The sequence below is a fragment of the Anser cygnoides genome, chromosome 1 (genome assembly GCF_040182565.1).
Source record: "Anser cygnoides isolate HZ-2024a breed goose chromosome 1, Taihu_goose_T2T_genome, whole genome shotgun sequence".
Lineage (NCBI taxonomy): Eukaryota > Metazoa > Chordata > Aves > Anseriformes > Anatidae > Anser > Anser cygnoides.
In genome coordinates, this window is record NC_089873.1 from 179,680,070 (window position 1) to 179,696,567 (window position 16,498).

The window sequence follows — 16,498 nt, forward strand, 5'->3', positions numbered from 1 at the left end:
ACACCCATCAGCACAAAGGGATCGGCTTGTCCCATCCCATACTCTTATCAGCCTGTGTGCTAGCCTAAAAACAAACTATACAGCCATGTGCTATGTAGCTTAACATTTCCTCCACGCAGCGATTGAAATGGATGAATTTATGTCAGTAGGGACATACCAACTCTTCCAGAAGAGAGGACAGGAATGGAAATTTACTTAAGTGCAATTTCTGGTTTAGTTACTGCTGAGAAACGAAGTACATATATCCTCTCCGACAGGATGAAGCAGCAGTATCTGAAGTCACTCTCAATAATCAGTGAGGAGGGCTTTCACTCCAGAGGACCACCAGGCAAATAGGAAAATCTCCTCAGCTTCCCAGTAGAGGCTTATTTCAAAATGAGAGTTAAGCTAATTGTCCTGGGAGAACCAGAATTTGGGAAGGGCTTACAATCATCTCCATTAGACGCCTGTAAACCACATGTCTGACCAGAGAGTACAAGTGCTTGAAGCCCAGCGACTTTCTAAGCTCAACAACAGTTAACAGCACCAATATAAAATCAGGATGAACACCCTGTCAGAGATGCAGGCTGTCTAGGAAGGCATAAGGAAAACTGGAGGTACAACCACCACGAGACAGGTTTTATAAGTTCCCTGTGTTTGTTGGAAACTGGCGCATTCTTCCATTAGCACCAGATCATGATTCTGTAAAACAATAACATTTCACAGCAGATACTGCAATGCCACGCTGCACAGCAAAGACATGATTCAAAAGCTGTGGCGGCAGAGATACTAAAAGCTACAAAGAGATCTTTCCTTACTTTTTATTTAAAAAGCAAATGAACAACACGAAATCAAGTGCCATCATTTGACATCATTTTAAGAGACTGTGGCAGTGCAATGCACGTGATCCCTGCAGGATCCACACAAGCACTGCTTAAAACTGTTACACCTCACGGTAGTGAGAAGCTCCTAATGATCCGATGCCTTTGCAGGAACAGATATTTAAATGCTATTTTATGAATTTTCCCCACTGTGATCCCGTGCAGTAAGATGCTGGTGCAGAGTGCTCATAGCCCACGACCACCCCAAGGCAAAAAGCACCACGGCACCTCCGAGCAGAGTCAAATGGCCCCCCTGTCCTTACAAGGAAAGAGCCGCGTAACCCCAACATTAGGACCACAGTGAAAGACAACGGTGTGAACAGGCTTTAGTGGGCTTTAACATCTAACCTTACGGCTAGATAGCGGCACTCAACCTATTATTGTCTATGGGAAACGTCCAATTGCGTCCTCAGTGGCAAATAAGTAGTAACAGCCGAGCTACTGGGAAATACCAGCAGGGCAAAATAACGCAGAGAACTTCCCCGTACCCATATCGCTTTCTCTGGCACATACAAAACAACAGCAGCTTTTCGCAGAAGGCAGCACCGTTCTAAACCAGCTATATTTTCCTCCACATCTATTTTTATAAACTGTGCTTCCATTATTCCAAGTATCACAGGATCCTGATACCTATAGGCTAACACAAACACGGCTATTGTTTTGGCTATATAATGCCACTGATCTCCCTGTCTGATTTGACGTACATCTGTGAACAGCAAGTAAGTTATTTGCACACAGCACAAAATGTATAAATTGTATTCGCGCGCACAACAAGCTCGACTACATACAATTAGTCCTGGGAGAAAGGGGACCCAGTATACATTACCGTAACATTTGCATCAAATTTTCAGAACCTCAGAATAAATGTTTGCTTTTACTAACTTTTTGTTGCGGGAACTTATTATATTAAAGCAATATTAAGACACAGAGATATCAATAAACACCTTAAATCGATAAACGCCTCTTCTTTAATCCTTAAAACTGAGCCCATGAATAAATGATGTCAATCCCTCTGAAAATTCCCCTCCTCTGTGTTACAACATCTCGAAACCACCCCCTCGATCAGGCTGTCCAAAAGCACGTTGAGATGCTTTAACCCTTACATTCCCTCTCCGATATCCCAGAAGATGCCCTGTAGGACTTTTGGGCTAGATATCACAAGTGCTTTCCCAACCACTCCTCCCCACACGTACCCTTCACTTCACCCTATCGCTCTTTGGCCAATTCAGCGAAGCTGGTAGGAAATGCCTCCCAAACAAGCATTTTGTCCCTAAGTTGCCCTGCTGCTAAAGGCAGCGCTCCCTAGCCTGCAGCTAGGTTCTGACGTGCAGATAACAAATCTGCACTTTCTCCTTCAACTCCTGACAACATCAGCAGGCACAACCCCTGCTGCCTTAGCACTCGAGTACAACGCAGAGCGCTCAGGTAAGACGGTGGCACACTGGAGAGGTAGAGGCATCAAAGTGCCAGGAACAAACCCAAACATTTGCAGAAGAAGCTCAGATATAAAACCAGAAGGCTCACGTCTTGGTACTAAGGGCTCCTCCAGCAAGCTGCTGCCTGGATCCAGTCCCACCTAGGGTTACCAAAGACAACAGTAATCATCCTGCACTGCCCTTTTAGTGCAATGAGGGGCATCACTGCAATTAAGAACAAGCTTAGCTGCTTGATCAAATGTGGATTTGAATCCTGACTCGCTGCTCAAACAGCTCTACTTGTTCAGCACAGGGTCAAAAGCCTTATGACTGGAACTCCCCAATGAATTTCAGTCTTCAGCATCAGCTCTAGCCCAGAAGTGTCACCACTGGGACTTACCAGAAATGCAAAGCTGGAGCCCTTCCTCAACAACACCTTGGGTGCAGGAGGAAGACAGGAGTCGATGAAGGGGAAGAATAAAGGTATCACACCTGGAGATTTTGGTATGAACACCCTCGGGGGGAGGTCAGGCAAGCACCTGGGTGCTCCCTGCGCTAATTCCTTTCTGCCAGTGGAGGTTAAGGACAGATCAAGCCAGAGCCTGTCCTCTCCTTGTAGGATTGCACCTTCTTAAGATACTACACAAGCAATAGATCACAAAGTCTGGTTTTCATAAAAAGGAAAGCAAGCCAAATGATTTCGCAATCTTCATAACACAAGTCCCAACCCCCGGATGGCCTTCTTTATCCGCGCTGAGCACAACTGCTAGCAACACCATCCACTGGGGCAGCCTTCACGGGTTGGCTATCCCTGGGCAGTAGCACCAACAAATTGCACAGAACCGGAGCTTTGAATCCTGCTCTTAGACCTCGAGCATCTGTAGCCAGCAAAACGACAAGGAGGAAGAACACGTGAAGATCTGTTACTCGGCATGAGACGTCTCTGAAGGCACAATACGTCGAGTGCTCACACAAACCAAAGAAGATAGGAAAACAACATGGTGAGGCTATCGGGGAGGAAGGAAAGCAACAACTTAAGGAACATTCTGAGATCTTCCGAAAGCACCCACACTGCCTAGGGGAAGCTGTGCAAAAAGCAGCTGACATAATAAAAGCCAGCAGGGTGACCTTTGCTGAGCCTGGACAAAGGAACCTCCGCTATCAATAAACGCCTGTTCTGCAGCCGGGCTGGAAAGCAGCCTGTGTCACCACAGGCTCTCGGTACACATACAGTAGGGAGGGCACGGAGTAAGAGGGTTCGTCTGTTAAACATAATAAATCATAAATATAGAAAAAAAAATTGGCGCACAATTCAGTCAACATAGGGGAAGTGAAACAAACCCCCCTTCCCTAAACGTCAAATAAAAACCTACGTTTACTCCACAGAGGGCAGAAAGCACGAATGCAATTACCAAGTTCTTCTATGCTGTCACAAACTCATCACATTTTCAATAAGCATCTTTTTTTTTTTTTTTTCCATTTCTTTTTCTCTGGCAACAATCTCTGTTAGGCTGACCATTTAACACAAGGCGAGATTCCTTTCCGGACTGTTAACAATAACGACTTCAGCATTGTTTACAGACTCCCCCACCCCTGAAAACCTTCCTTTTCCTATAACCCGTGTTCCCTGATACTTGTAACATCGAGTCCCGTTTATTTAGCACCTTTATGTAACACAGCTGCTGTACAGCAGCCCTCCACACGAGCACCATAGCGGAACAGCGCTGGGAAGTTTTAAGGAAGTTGTGCTTCATCTGGATCCTCATGCTCCAGGTGAAAAGGTAACCCCAAATCTGCGTAGGTGTGCGGACACAGAGTACTGTGGAAATAATCCATGTATGCTGCGGCCACCAAAATCAATCTGCTTTAGAGGGTTTGATCCCAAACAGCAAGTTATAAGATACTGAGGTGAGGAAGGCTCTCCCCAGCTCCGCTGCTGCAGCTCTCGAGCTCTGAATAAAGCATCTGAACACCTGCTAAGATAAAGGCTGAGCCTCCCGACTCTGATAGGGCAACCAGGCTGGGGTTTTGTCGCTTCTCCACAAAAAGTTTGCTTTTAAAAAGCAGAACAGGACTCAACAGGAAAAGTCAGCTGTAAGTCACCCTAAGGCAAGGGAGCTCAGGCATCCCGGGGGCGAGCAAGGGTCCAAACCCTCTCTCTTCCCCCTTCCTTATCCTCCTGGTAAGAAAGTAACTGAATCTCATTTTTCCATAGGCCTGGTGCATGATGCAATGAGAAGCTTAGGGAGAAGAGACATCACAGCGCCAGCCTCCCTTCCTCCGCAAATGATGGGGTGAAAAAATGAAAGCCCCCAGACCTTCCTGTTGGTGCAGAGAAGCACCAACAGGTCACCCTTGCAAAGGCTTGTATCTGCGCGTAATTACTGCCAGGAAGGGGAGAAGAATATGTGCACGTCAGGCCTTCAGCACTTGAAAAACGCTGGGCCACAAACGTGCTGTGGCACCGCGCTTCCTGGCCACTGCCGGTACGGCTGCCGGTCTTTCTAAGAACTTCTCTGCAAGGGGCTATCTCACGGTCTCTTATCCTACCAAATATCAGACGCTTGCGCTACGACGAACGCTTTCAGAAGCGTGACGCTGTCATGTGGATCCAAGAGCCAGCTTAAGACAGTCATGTTCATAAGCAAAGGTCTGCTTCTCTTTTGGCTGATGCGCAACCTGCGTGGTAACCTCCAGTAAACGCAGAGGCTGGGGACCAAAACACTTGGGCATCACTTGGATTCTGCCTTGGTAGCCAATTCATCACTACTGGTAAAGAGAAGGAAAAAAAATAAGGTGCTGGTATTTCCCACTTGACGAAATGAGAACAAGGAGACATGCAGTTAAGTCGAGAAGGAATGGGGTTTGAACAGATGAAAGGAAAGCAATAAAAAATGTATCGGTCTAGGTGTAACGTGGTCAAACTGCTTCCTACAGATACGACAGAAATCAAAAGCTTAGGAAAATTATAAAAACAGATCGACTTAATTAGAACAGATCAGTTGCATTACATAAGGATTTCTTTTTAACCCAAACGAAAAAGACCTGTCACGAGACGAGGCAAACTTCCAGTAATGCAGATTTCCACCACACATCTCTACAAGCAGTACTTTTTTTTTCATTGTAACCGGTCACTTCTGGATTCACATATTCTCCATGAGGAGAAATAAAATAAAAATCAAACGCTCCAAAACCAGAATAGATGGACTGCAAGTCTGAGATGACACCGCAAGTGTCTGCACAGTGCAGCTCATCGAGAGGTAAGTGATACTAACCATGTAGACAAAGGAAAACAAAAGATCTCTAATTACTTCCTCGCCTGTAACATCCAAATAACACAGGTTATTTTATCCGATGGAAAATCTGCAGAGACAGGACTGTTTCTATGTGTTGTCATACCATAACCAATTTACCAATGTTAATAAATAACTTACCAGTTTTCGCATTGCACAAAATCTCAAAAAGGGGTTTAAAAAGGATAGAGAAAAGTTGTAAAATGATAAAACCCCAAATCTGGATCAGAAATTCCCGTAAACCAAGAGAATTATTCCAGTGACGCCGAACAAATGTTTTTAAAGGCACTCTCAGGCAGTTTCTGGCATTTAATAGCACCTTTTAAGGAGAATTCAGACCACGATCCTGAAGCAACCGTAATGAGAGCTTCAGATAAGTGAAATCTCACTGATTTTAAAAGGGAAAGCGTCTTGGTATAAAGACAGCCGAAGGGCTGAGCTCCAAGACAGCTAAACCAGGATGTGAGACAAACTTGTCAAAGGGGGTGTAGGAGGGAAGAGCTGCTTGACCCCAAGAGATCGTGCTGCTTTGATTAACACAGGCACGCAGGAGAATAAAGAGGTGGCGGTGGGAGGAAGAAAGATCAGGGGAAACTAAAGCTAATTGCTTTGGCTGGGTGCCGAGCTTCACAAATTACCAGTTGCCAGTCCGTACCAAATACTGACACAAAGCTGTCAGCCGGCCTCTGAAAATTTCTTTCTCCACAAATTAGTAATGCAGTCGTTGTTTTTAGATCACCTGGAGGAAAGAGTCCAGTTTACTAAAAAAAAAACTCCCTCTTTTTTCAGCTAGCCACAGATGTAGACTTTTTTTTTTTTTTAAAAAAAAAAAAAGAAATATAAGTGCACACAAAATGTATATACATTAAAGGGGGGAAAAAACTGACCAAAGGACAGCAGAGATGAGTTGCAAGTCAAAAGTTTCTTACTGCAGACAGCCTTTTGCAGTCAAGCACTGGTAACTGTAGATCCGTCACTGAAACCCTCACTGGGCTTCTTCGGTGTCCTGCAGAAGATGCCATAGGACCAGGCTTGGGGACCATCTCTGTTCTAACTTTTCCAACAGAGATTTTTAGCATTTTGTGGCTTTTGTTTCTTCCAGTTTGTTTATTTTTAACTATTCCAACGTGGACAGTCAGGCACAACGAACAAAATATTTAAATAATCCCAAAACGCCATAGAAAAGCTCTGTAATTCACCTCAGTATGTTTTGAGCACTGGGGAAAACTTCAGAATCTATTTCAGATATCTAAATTTGATTTAATTGATTGAAACCAACGAACAAGGGGCACAAACTAACCCAAGCAGAACTCGCTGAAGCGTCCCCTTCCCCGAGCACTTCCAAGCCGCAGCGTGGCATCTCACTCGTGTCAGTGCTGGGTCTGGTCACGGCTGCATCCAGCAGATCTGCCCAGGTTCAGAAAGGGAAATATTCTTACCTCTGCAGCACCTCTAAAGAACCTGTCTGAATACAGAGCACATTAGGCAATATTTCTGCCGTTTGCCTCTCGCTCACTGTCAGCTGTCAGCAGTATCAACAGTCGAAAACCCTCTGGAGCGGGCTGTTATTAGTCAGCTAGACTTGAATTTCCAGTTCTTTTACATTGCTCTCTATTTTCCTTCATTAAGCTCGCCTGTCCTACCCTGCTATCAGATTACACGGAGCCAACATTTACAGCACCTTGCAAAACAGTCAAACATATCACATACCTAAGTCTGCCTGTACCTGCTGCCCTCGGTGGTTAACCCCTGCTGCCAGATAGAGCAGCCTTTATTCTCAAACATATCGTGTAAAACAATATTTGCATCAGAGGAGTCATTTTTCCTTCTTACCTGACAGCTAGGGGATGGCGTTAGATTTTGCTTTATGGACTTTATGAAACAGGCAGGCTGCTCTGAGAGCGGAGGCTCTGAAAAGCCTGCAAGAACAAGCTCAGAAAGCAAGCAGCGAAGAGATTTATGCCCCCTCAACCAAGAGCCAGGGCCCGCAAGCACTCGCTACTTACTTTAATAGTTCCCACCACCTCAGGAAACATCCCTCGCAGAAACCCCAAATGACTTGTTCTGGGCTCGAGATAATCTAATTACACTAATTCCTCCTCTGCCTGCAGCCCCTGCTGCTGGAGCAGGACGCAGGCGAACGCTTTGCCGGCACGTGACGGGCAGGGTGCTGGCAGAAGGCGCTGCCAGCCCGCGGCTCTTCCACCACTGCGGGCTTCCCGCTGCCCCACGAGGACGTGGTGCTGCTCTGGGCTCGGCTCCTGCACCTTCTCCGTGAGGACTTCCAGCCCATCTTCCCTTTCTGGAGCACGTGCTGCTAATCCCATTGCCACGGTGTAGGGTCTGCAGTCTAGACGCTCAAGGCAGCGAGTTAAAACCACACGATGCGGGAAAAAAGCAGCAGCAGTTTCTCCACAGCACGGCTCAGCATTCATGCAAGATGCTTGGCCATCCCTGCGAGCATCAGCGGTGGTGCTGAGGCTTCAGAGGGCTGTGCAAGGTGTTAGTTTGGTTTTGTTCAACGTATTCTTGCATGACAGGTACCTTTGCTTTCGTATATGAACATCACACAGCTTCCATGCTGGGACACGCGGTCCGTTTCGCTAAAGCAAACAATATAGGGTAACCTCCTGCCACCTACACTACACAAGCGAGAGCGGATGAAATGCTCAAGCAGAGCACTATTTGCTCATTTGTTTAACCTAAATCTTTACTTAAGCAACTTTTTAACCCTTCAGACAAGACTCAGAGACCCGATCAGAAGCAAAACAAAGCAAAAGTCTACCAGAGCTCGTGCTGATAGATGGCAGAGCACAGATCCCAAAGCAGCACGACTAACACTTACCATAAGCTCCTTTCTCAGCAAGTTGTTAAATGAGCGTTTCAGTCTTTGGGAGATTCTGGCTCCAGATTTAGAAGAGCACTTACACTCACGTTTCAGTGAGCATTGTGGTTAACTATGACACATGGGTAAAATATAGATAGAAACATCTGATTTTAGAACTTACCCGTTAAAACACACTGTTGCAAACTGTGTTTGAAGCTTTTTAATCTATTTGTCACACAGATCCTCACTTAACTTTACTAAACAATACACAAAGCACTCCGACATGCATTTACAGTGATTGTACCACAGGAATTCACGGGTGAAGTTCCCTGCACAAAGCAAGAGGTGATCTGCTTTCTCCAGGCTGCAGTCAGGTACAGCAGAGCTTCTCTGTATACCCCTGTAAGTCCGTGTTGTCACCCCTTCAGCCACAACCACGGGCATTAATTCTTCATATAAGATCTTTCCGAAAGAGTTTGATGAGTGAAATGACACAAGTAGTACCATGACAGTTTTATTTGTAAGGGTTTGGAGAATCCAGCGCTGTTATTAGCATGGAGTTATGAGGCTGGGACAAGAAAAACACATCTCAGTCAACAAATCTCTCAGAAAAATTAGCCAAATATGCTACTTTGCCAAAATCACAAAGCTGGTGTTTGCACTAAGCTTCCATACAAATTCAAAATAAATAAATAAAAGCAAACCAAACCAAAAAAAAAAAAAACAACACCCAAGAGTGCGTGTCAACACCTCCTACCATTCCACAAGCAGAAATACTTGATTCAAAAGAGCCTGTAGAAACAGGAATGAAAAGTAGCATAAGAAGAGGTGCAAAGTACTAAACCATACCTACAGTCAGGTAAATTGATAAGAGACAGCTGTAATCAGGGAAGTGAGAGATTTCAGTCAGACTCCATGAATACCCTCCCAGTAACCTCCAGGTCAGCCAAGCATGTTCCCCCCCCCCCCCATTTTTTTTTCCTCCAGTTTGTCTTTTCTAATGTAACTGCTTTTTTGAGCGTGAGCGCATTCAGCTTCATTTTTGCTTAATCATGTACTTTTACTCATTAAGCATTCATTAAGAAGAGTTCTTTTAAGCCATGACTGTTACGTTCTTTCAAACAGGACACCAAAACAACCCAGCTGTTCCACGCTTGTCTCCTAAATCAAGGCATCGGGCCTGTTGCTGGTTTTTAAGGTTAACTCTTCCACCTGATTTCTCATTTGTCATATTCTAGGATCACCATAGCCGCAACTCGTACCAGCAACAAATCTAAAAAAATATTTAAAAGGAGTAAAAATGATAAAATGGGGGAGCTGAGCTTTTCAACTCACAGGCTGAAGGGCTCAGAGGCATTTGGGGTAGAAGGCTGAAACTGCACGTTTTCCCTGAGCACAATGAGTCACGGCCCTGACTCCTACGTGCTTTCTGCATGGGTAACCTGTACTTGCGTTCCTGGCCACAGCTCACCGCGGAAGAAGGCAAGAAGTAAGAAAATACTCCAGATATGCTCAAGTAAACACGATTAGTAAACTCTCCCGGAGTATGCAGGAAAGGGAGCAAAGTCACCTGCCAAGCAGTTTGCTCTGAACTCCAAGAACGCTCTCAAAACGTTAGTTTAAAACTGAACCTGAAATCGCAAACGGCTATGAAAAAGCACCAGCGCACACTGAAAATGAGGGAGAGACACGGCCTTGGTTAGAAAGAGTGAGCGTTACATAGCCAGAGGGACTTCAAAAACAAACCAAAAACCCCAGGCTCCCGCTGTAACTTGTTTGATACACAAACCACCTTGTTACTAGACAGCCAGCTACGTATGGGTGTGGAGCCGCACGGCACGCACAAAGCGCTCTGTGTGCAGGTTAGCCAGATAATCCCATCCAACTCAGCCACACCGAATACACCTTTCACTACTGTACCCAGAAAAAGGACCAGAATTACCCTGCCTCTCTAAAACTTCCTGAGACTTCCTCCCGATTCCTACAGAGACTGTAGGTTTGGCTTTTATCTCCTCCACTCGATCTTCCTTGTAATCCTTCCTTCTTTCCCCTGTTAGCATCTTCAACATTAGCTCTCCTGATATACTTTGTTAAGAAGGCTGTTCTGAGAGGCAAACACTCCTATGCTTCTCTCATTTCCCACTCCTACGCATTTGTCTCCTTTCAGCCAGTTTTTAACAAAGTAATCAGCTGTGTCCAGCTTCCAGGTGTTTGCTATGCCGGACGCTCACCCAACACCTGTGCTGTTTTCCAAGATAACCTACTCGTTCAGCATCGCTGTTTCCCGAAAGCTGCTGCTGGGTTAGATCAATCGGGCTGTCTGAATTGGAGCAGAGGGAGAAGGAGCATTAACAAGACAAAGAACACGGGCATTTCTGAACATCTAGCCAGGACACAACACATGGCAGATCTGATTCACTGAAACGTCTGCAGAAAAACTTTAGGTAAAGCACCAAATGCAGAATACTCCATCTAAAAATCACACCTTTAAAACCTATGCGAGGCACGAGAGTGCTTACACAGTTATAGCAGGGAAGAACAACCACTCAGCCCATAATTTTATCAAATAGTACTTTTCAAACTGCCGATTTTTAATATACTCTAAAATGCCCTGTATCCACTCATATTACTCTGAAAACTCACGTGCTTCACGATGCTTACAGTAAATAAAAAATACATTAGCTACGCGACTATGTAGGATAAGAGAGAAACTAATATTCTCATGCCATTTGAGAAGTTTTCTTCTTATAGCGTAGCTTACATTTTATGTTCTAAAGTATTTGGATAGGGTGGGATTAGGAAGGGAGACTATTTGTCTGGGGAATTTCAAAGCGGTGAACTTGGCTATTAAGAGAATATAAATTCTCTCCTGGCTTGTTGCTAGACTAACAATTCCCACCGTGGGGTTTTAAACAGTGACAAAACGTGAGTCAAAGTCCAACAAGATTAATATAATAAAAGCAAAAAGATTTCTCCTAAGAGTTATGTGGAAAAGGAGCGGGGTCTGCAAAGGTCCCTCCAGGGAAGGCAGCGTCTGGACAGGTCAGTATTTCGTAACGTCTGGGGAAATGTTTGCTCTGAAGCCCAAGTCACTCGCGTACGAGCACACACCTGCTCCGAGGAGACACGGGAATCCAGTGCTAATGAACTAGACGCAGAAATTTACGAGCGTGGCGTGAAAAGACCTACAAAACCTGGGTATTTCGGAAAGTTTCAGAGCCCCCGCAAAGCAGGTGGAGAGAAATTCAAGCCTCACCTCTTCCTCATTTCATCACTCAAGTTCCTGAGTCTTTTGCAGAACTAAATAGGGAACGGCTGCTGCGTGAGTCCCTGCGCTGCGTGCGTCCCTGTGCTGCGCAGCCGTAACTCCTCCCGTGGGACCCCACAATGCCCCAGCTGCAGGGGGAAGGTGGGCAGCAGGGCCAGGGGGAACCAAACCACCTGGGGAAAGCAGGGGATCGCCCCGTCACCCTGGGCTGGGCTGCGCGGCCAACTCGGTCTCATCCTGCAGCTGAAAGCTGAGCGACCTCACCGCGGCCTCCAGCTCATGAAGGGTTCCTGGAGCTCTCTTTCCACCTCCCCTCAGCTCTGGAGAACGAGTAAAACAGATATTACGGCACACAGGCTCATCAAGATTTTGCTACGCAGCTTGTAGGACCAGCAGGTGACCGCTCTTGTAGTAAGGGCTTACAAGGCATGTTCCTCACCCTTACTCACGCAAGCATGCGCATGTGTACACACGCAGGGTTCTCCTCCCCTGAACTCAAATCTTCTCCATTCACATGACTTCCAAGAAACTCAAGTACCTCCTTAAGAAAGGACCTCGGTTGCTCTGAGTTTCCTCTGTAGACAATGGGACAGAAGGTGGGCTGCATCTCCTGGAGAGCTCAGTTTTCTCCACTGGTTAAGGGCCAGCAACACAGGCTTGTTATTAAGGTCCAGACCTCAGCTCTGACACGAAAACTTGCTAATTATCATAGAAACCAGAGATGGAAAAAAGCCTTTTACCTACCACTTCCACCCTACCCTTTCCTTTCCCAGTACGACATTGAACCTGTACAGAGTCAGGGGTGGAACAAACAAACAAACAAAACAAAACAAAACAAAAACAAGGGAAAGCTGAAGTTAAAGTTGAAGATCAACTGGTACCATAAACAAGGTAATACAGGGGGAGGTTGCTTTACTATTTTCTAATCCATCCCTTCACTTGTCCCCCAGCCTCCTTTATTTTTCTTTTTTTCTCTCACCTAACATTTGATCTAATTGTGATTATGAAGGCTGATTTGTCTGATTGCAAAATCTCAGTTTCCAACCAGCCATGGTTTGCTGTGATCCCAGATGCAATGAATTAATTTCAGAATTGTGGCTGGGAAGATAAACAAACACACACACCACCACCATGCCTTCTGTCAAGGTACCATAAGCTTCGAGCAGAGGTTCTTGGAGGCTTTCCTACACGTGCCCTCCAGGGCTGCATACGCCATTTGCATCTTTCCTCTCCAACACCACAGTCCTAAGAACAGCAGTGCTCAAAACTAACCGAAAGAGAGATCAGCACAAGCATCCTGTTGCTGAGTAAGGCTTCCAGCACAACTATGTTAGGAACGCGAGAGCTGGTGCCTTTCATGGAGGCAAAAATTTGGATTTTTAGAATTGTCATCCTGGCTCCTGGTCCTGCAGAAACTCAAGGGACCAGACGCTGCGTCCCTGGGGTCAAGACACCATTGTGAGCTACAAGCGGTGCCTATTGATTCATAACCCAAGAGAAGACAGGGAAGAAAAAGCAAAGGAAAAAAAAAAAGTCCTTATCTGTCTCACCTTACCACCCCTACAACCTTTCTCTCTGCCATCCAGAGGATGAACCTCTCAGACTAAAAGCCTCTAATTTAAAGAGCAGGTAACACAGAAACATTTCATCGTGCAGCAAAGAAACCTCTACTCATTGCTGGCTAATCAACATATAAACAGTTGAAAAAATAAAAACACAAACATTCTGGGAGTTAGACCATCACATGCGGAAGAAAAGAGCGTCAAATCAGTCAAAATGGCTGAAACTAACCTGCCCGGTTTCAGTTCTAATATAATTTTGATGTGTGGAGTACTCAGTTCTCTAAAATCTGATGCAGAGGAAGATATTTTTAGGGCTCTAGCGTCAATAAAGTAACTACTTTGTAATAATATACTTATCTTTAGTAATCATGAAATGCAGATAAAAATATATCTATTAAAATACACTTTTGAATGTGTTTTTTCTGTTTTTTTTTTTTTAATTTCAGAATACACATGTAATAACTTAACTGGAAGCCAGAAATTCCTCAGAAATGGACCCTCAAGTGAGTTAGAATTAATATATATATATATATATATACACTAAAGATTACTGGATCTTACAATAAAAACTCACCAAGCTGAGAAAGATGGCAATTATCTGCCCAGAAAGACGTTCATGAAATCGTGTGATTTCACGTTCAATCCTTCTGTTTCTCAAACACATTTCAAAACTCCTACAGTGGTGGTAGTGGAAAAAGAAATACTAGACCCCAGCTCTCCCTGCTCGACTGTAGCTCCCCTAGTTACTATTTTACAGTTTACACCTCAAGAGTTCAAGTCCTGCTTTCTCCTGAACCAATTAAATCCTGATCTTTACTCTCAGGTATCTAAATAAGGGTCTCGCACAGGCAATTAAAATCACGAGCGCACGGCCCTGAGTACGTTCTTGAGGAGCCGGTTTGCTTGCACAATGGCTGTCCAGGCCAGAAAGCGGAGTCATCTCTGGGAGCATCTGCCCCCCGGCTCGTGGTTTAACTGACAGGAAGCACAGACGGCGATACCCGGCTGAGCGACAAGCATTTCCTCAGCGCGCCAAGCGTTTCCTCAGCGCGCCTCCGGCTCCAGCTCCCCCGGCCGGGCCCGGCCTCCTGACGGGGCTCCTCCGCCTCACACGGGGAGGAGGAACTCGGAGACTCCTTCCAGAAAAATAAAAAGTGAAATAAGAGGTGCCCGCGCCTCAAGGAGTGAAAAGTGAAATAAGTGGAGTTGGTCAGCTGGAGGGGGGGAAAGTAATGAGGCTGTGCTTGTCACAACACGGCCCCTGTAGGCCTCCAACGCACGGTGTAAAAGGCTGGCTACAAGTTCTTGTCCACCACAGCCCAGGGCATCTCACAACCAGGCCTGTACCCTTTGGCGTCTGGCCTTCCTCAAGCACTCTTTTAAGCCATCAAGAAACCAAGTGGTTGGGTTTAGGTGAACAAGCAAACAAGCAGAAACCTTCAGAGATGAACCACAGCCAAGGGCAGACAGCACGCTGCCAAACACGGCACCAGCAGGTCTCCCTCACGGGACCGCCCTGTCCTACAAAACGGGACACGCTGGGTGATCTGCAGGGCTTTCCTACCATAACCACCTCTACCTTCCATAAAACTGAAATGCTGAGGAACCATTGAGCACCAACAGCATAAGCACAAGAGTTAACACGGCCTAAGGAAGCAAAGAATCAACTGCTAGACACCGCAAAGTTTCTGCAAAAAGCAGAAACTCCTGAACAGTGCAGGATCTGGTTTTGGCGGTATTTATGAGAGAAGCAACATCCTATGTTCAGCCTCTCTCTAAAGCAGTCTTCTGCTCTGCCCCAGATAGCCCCATAACGTAGTCCATCAGAAAACATCTCCTTAGCCAGCCCAAAAAACTATCCCTCCAGGTACAGTGAGAAACTATCAAGATGGCCTCATATCCTTCCTTCACGAGCGGACATCTTTTTTGTCACAGTGGTAGCAAAACCAGTTTTGAGCTCAGTTTTTACATCTCTGCAGGGTCGCCCACTAACGCAGTAGAAAACATATCACTTGTGTGTTAAGTTGAGGCTTAAAGTAGCTGGTGGATATCTAGAAGAGTTAACTACCGCCTACTAATATGGTCCAAGAACATTTTCCGTGTAAATTCAGAAGCAGTTAAAACAAACAAACAAAAAAGTCTTAACTGGACTTCTTGGAGCTTCTGACATTTTACCCTTTATGGAACCAAGGTTTCCCACCCCAAGGTGCTCTCCATCCCCATCTCAGAACAGTTCCTGAATAAAACTGCATTCAGATGGTGACTGGCACTTTTAGAAGAGCAGCCATCTCAAAGTCAGTGCTTTGCTATTTTTCTTAAAGACAACCAGGCTCCAAAATCTCCTGATTTTTAACTAGAACACTGTTCTGTAACTAGGTTCCTTTGACAGAGCCTGCTTTGTCCCCAGCTTTCATGTGTCTCCATCTAAGCACTGTGACCAAGGCAAGACTACATCACTCCATGTCGCCGGCCCTGATCCATTCATGTCCTTGAAAGTCAGAAGAAGCCCTAGACAGGGCCCATCAGAAACTAAGAGAAAGCCTAAGGAAAAACGCATAACAGAAGCTTGCTTCTGAAGCATTTTGAAGTCCACTTTTGACACAAGTCCCACCCTTGTCAAATACTCAAGTAACCCTGAACAGTCAACAAATTAAAAACCATACAAAGTAATGGTTGCTCAAAAGCCTTTCTGAACAAAAAGAAAGCCTTGCAGCATGATCTGAACCTTACTAAATTTTGCTGGATTGGCAAAAGGACTTAGAAGAGGACTGAAAAAAAAAAAAGTATTTTCCATCTCAGATTCCAACAATACTATGTAGCCAACAGCATTTTATAGATTTGCTTCTTAGTTTGTAAGTCACGTTGGTCATATCTTGCAACATGTACTGGCAGGATTCAGTGTTTTCCTAACAAAACTGGGGTGGCAGATGTTGACACTGATCCAGCAATGGTTTACTCTCGAGCTGGATATTCTTTTTAACCCTGAAAGTTCATCTGTGCCCTGCTAACGAACCACAGATATTACAGCAAACATTTAAAGCATTTCGTATGTCGTTATTTTCATGGTATATTGTACTCGCATAACACAAGCATGTAACTAAGCATAACGCAAAGTATATTGCTTATACACTATTAAATTAACCAAAAATTAACGTAACACAAGTATAGAGCTAGAATAACGGTAAGAGTGTTCTTTTATGAGTCATTTTCATTTTGGGGCAACTAAAGACTGTTTAAATTTTCAAGGTTTGTGTGTTTTAACAAAAAACAGGA

At 45.1% G+C, this 16,498-nt stretch overlaps 1 protein-coding gene across 3 annotated transcripts in view; it reads right to left on the bottom strand.

Annotated features, from left to right (window-relative positions):
- The window catches only part of ELF1 (E74 like ETS transcription factor 1), an 88,229-nt gene that overhangs the window by 41,234 nt on the left and 30,497 nt on the right, over positions 1 to 16,498 (bottom strand). The window lies entirely within an intron of this gene.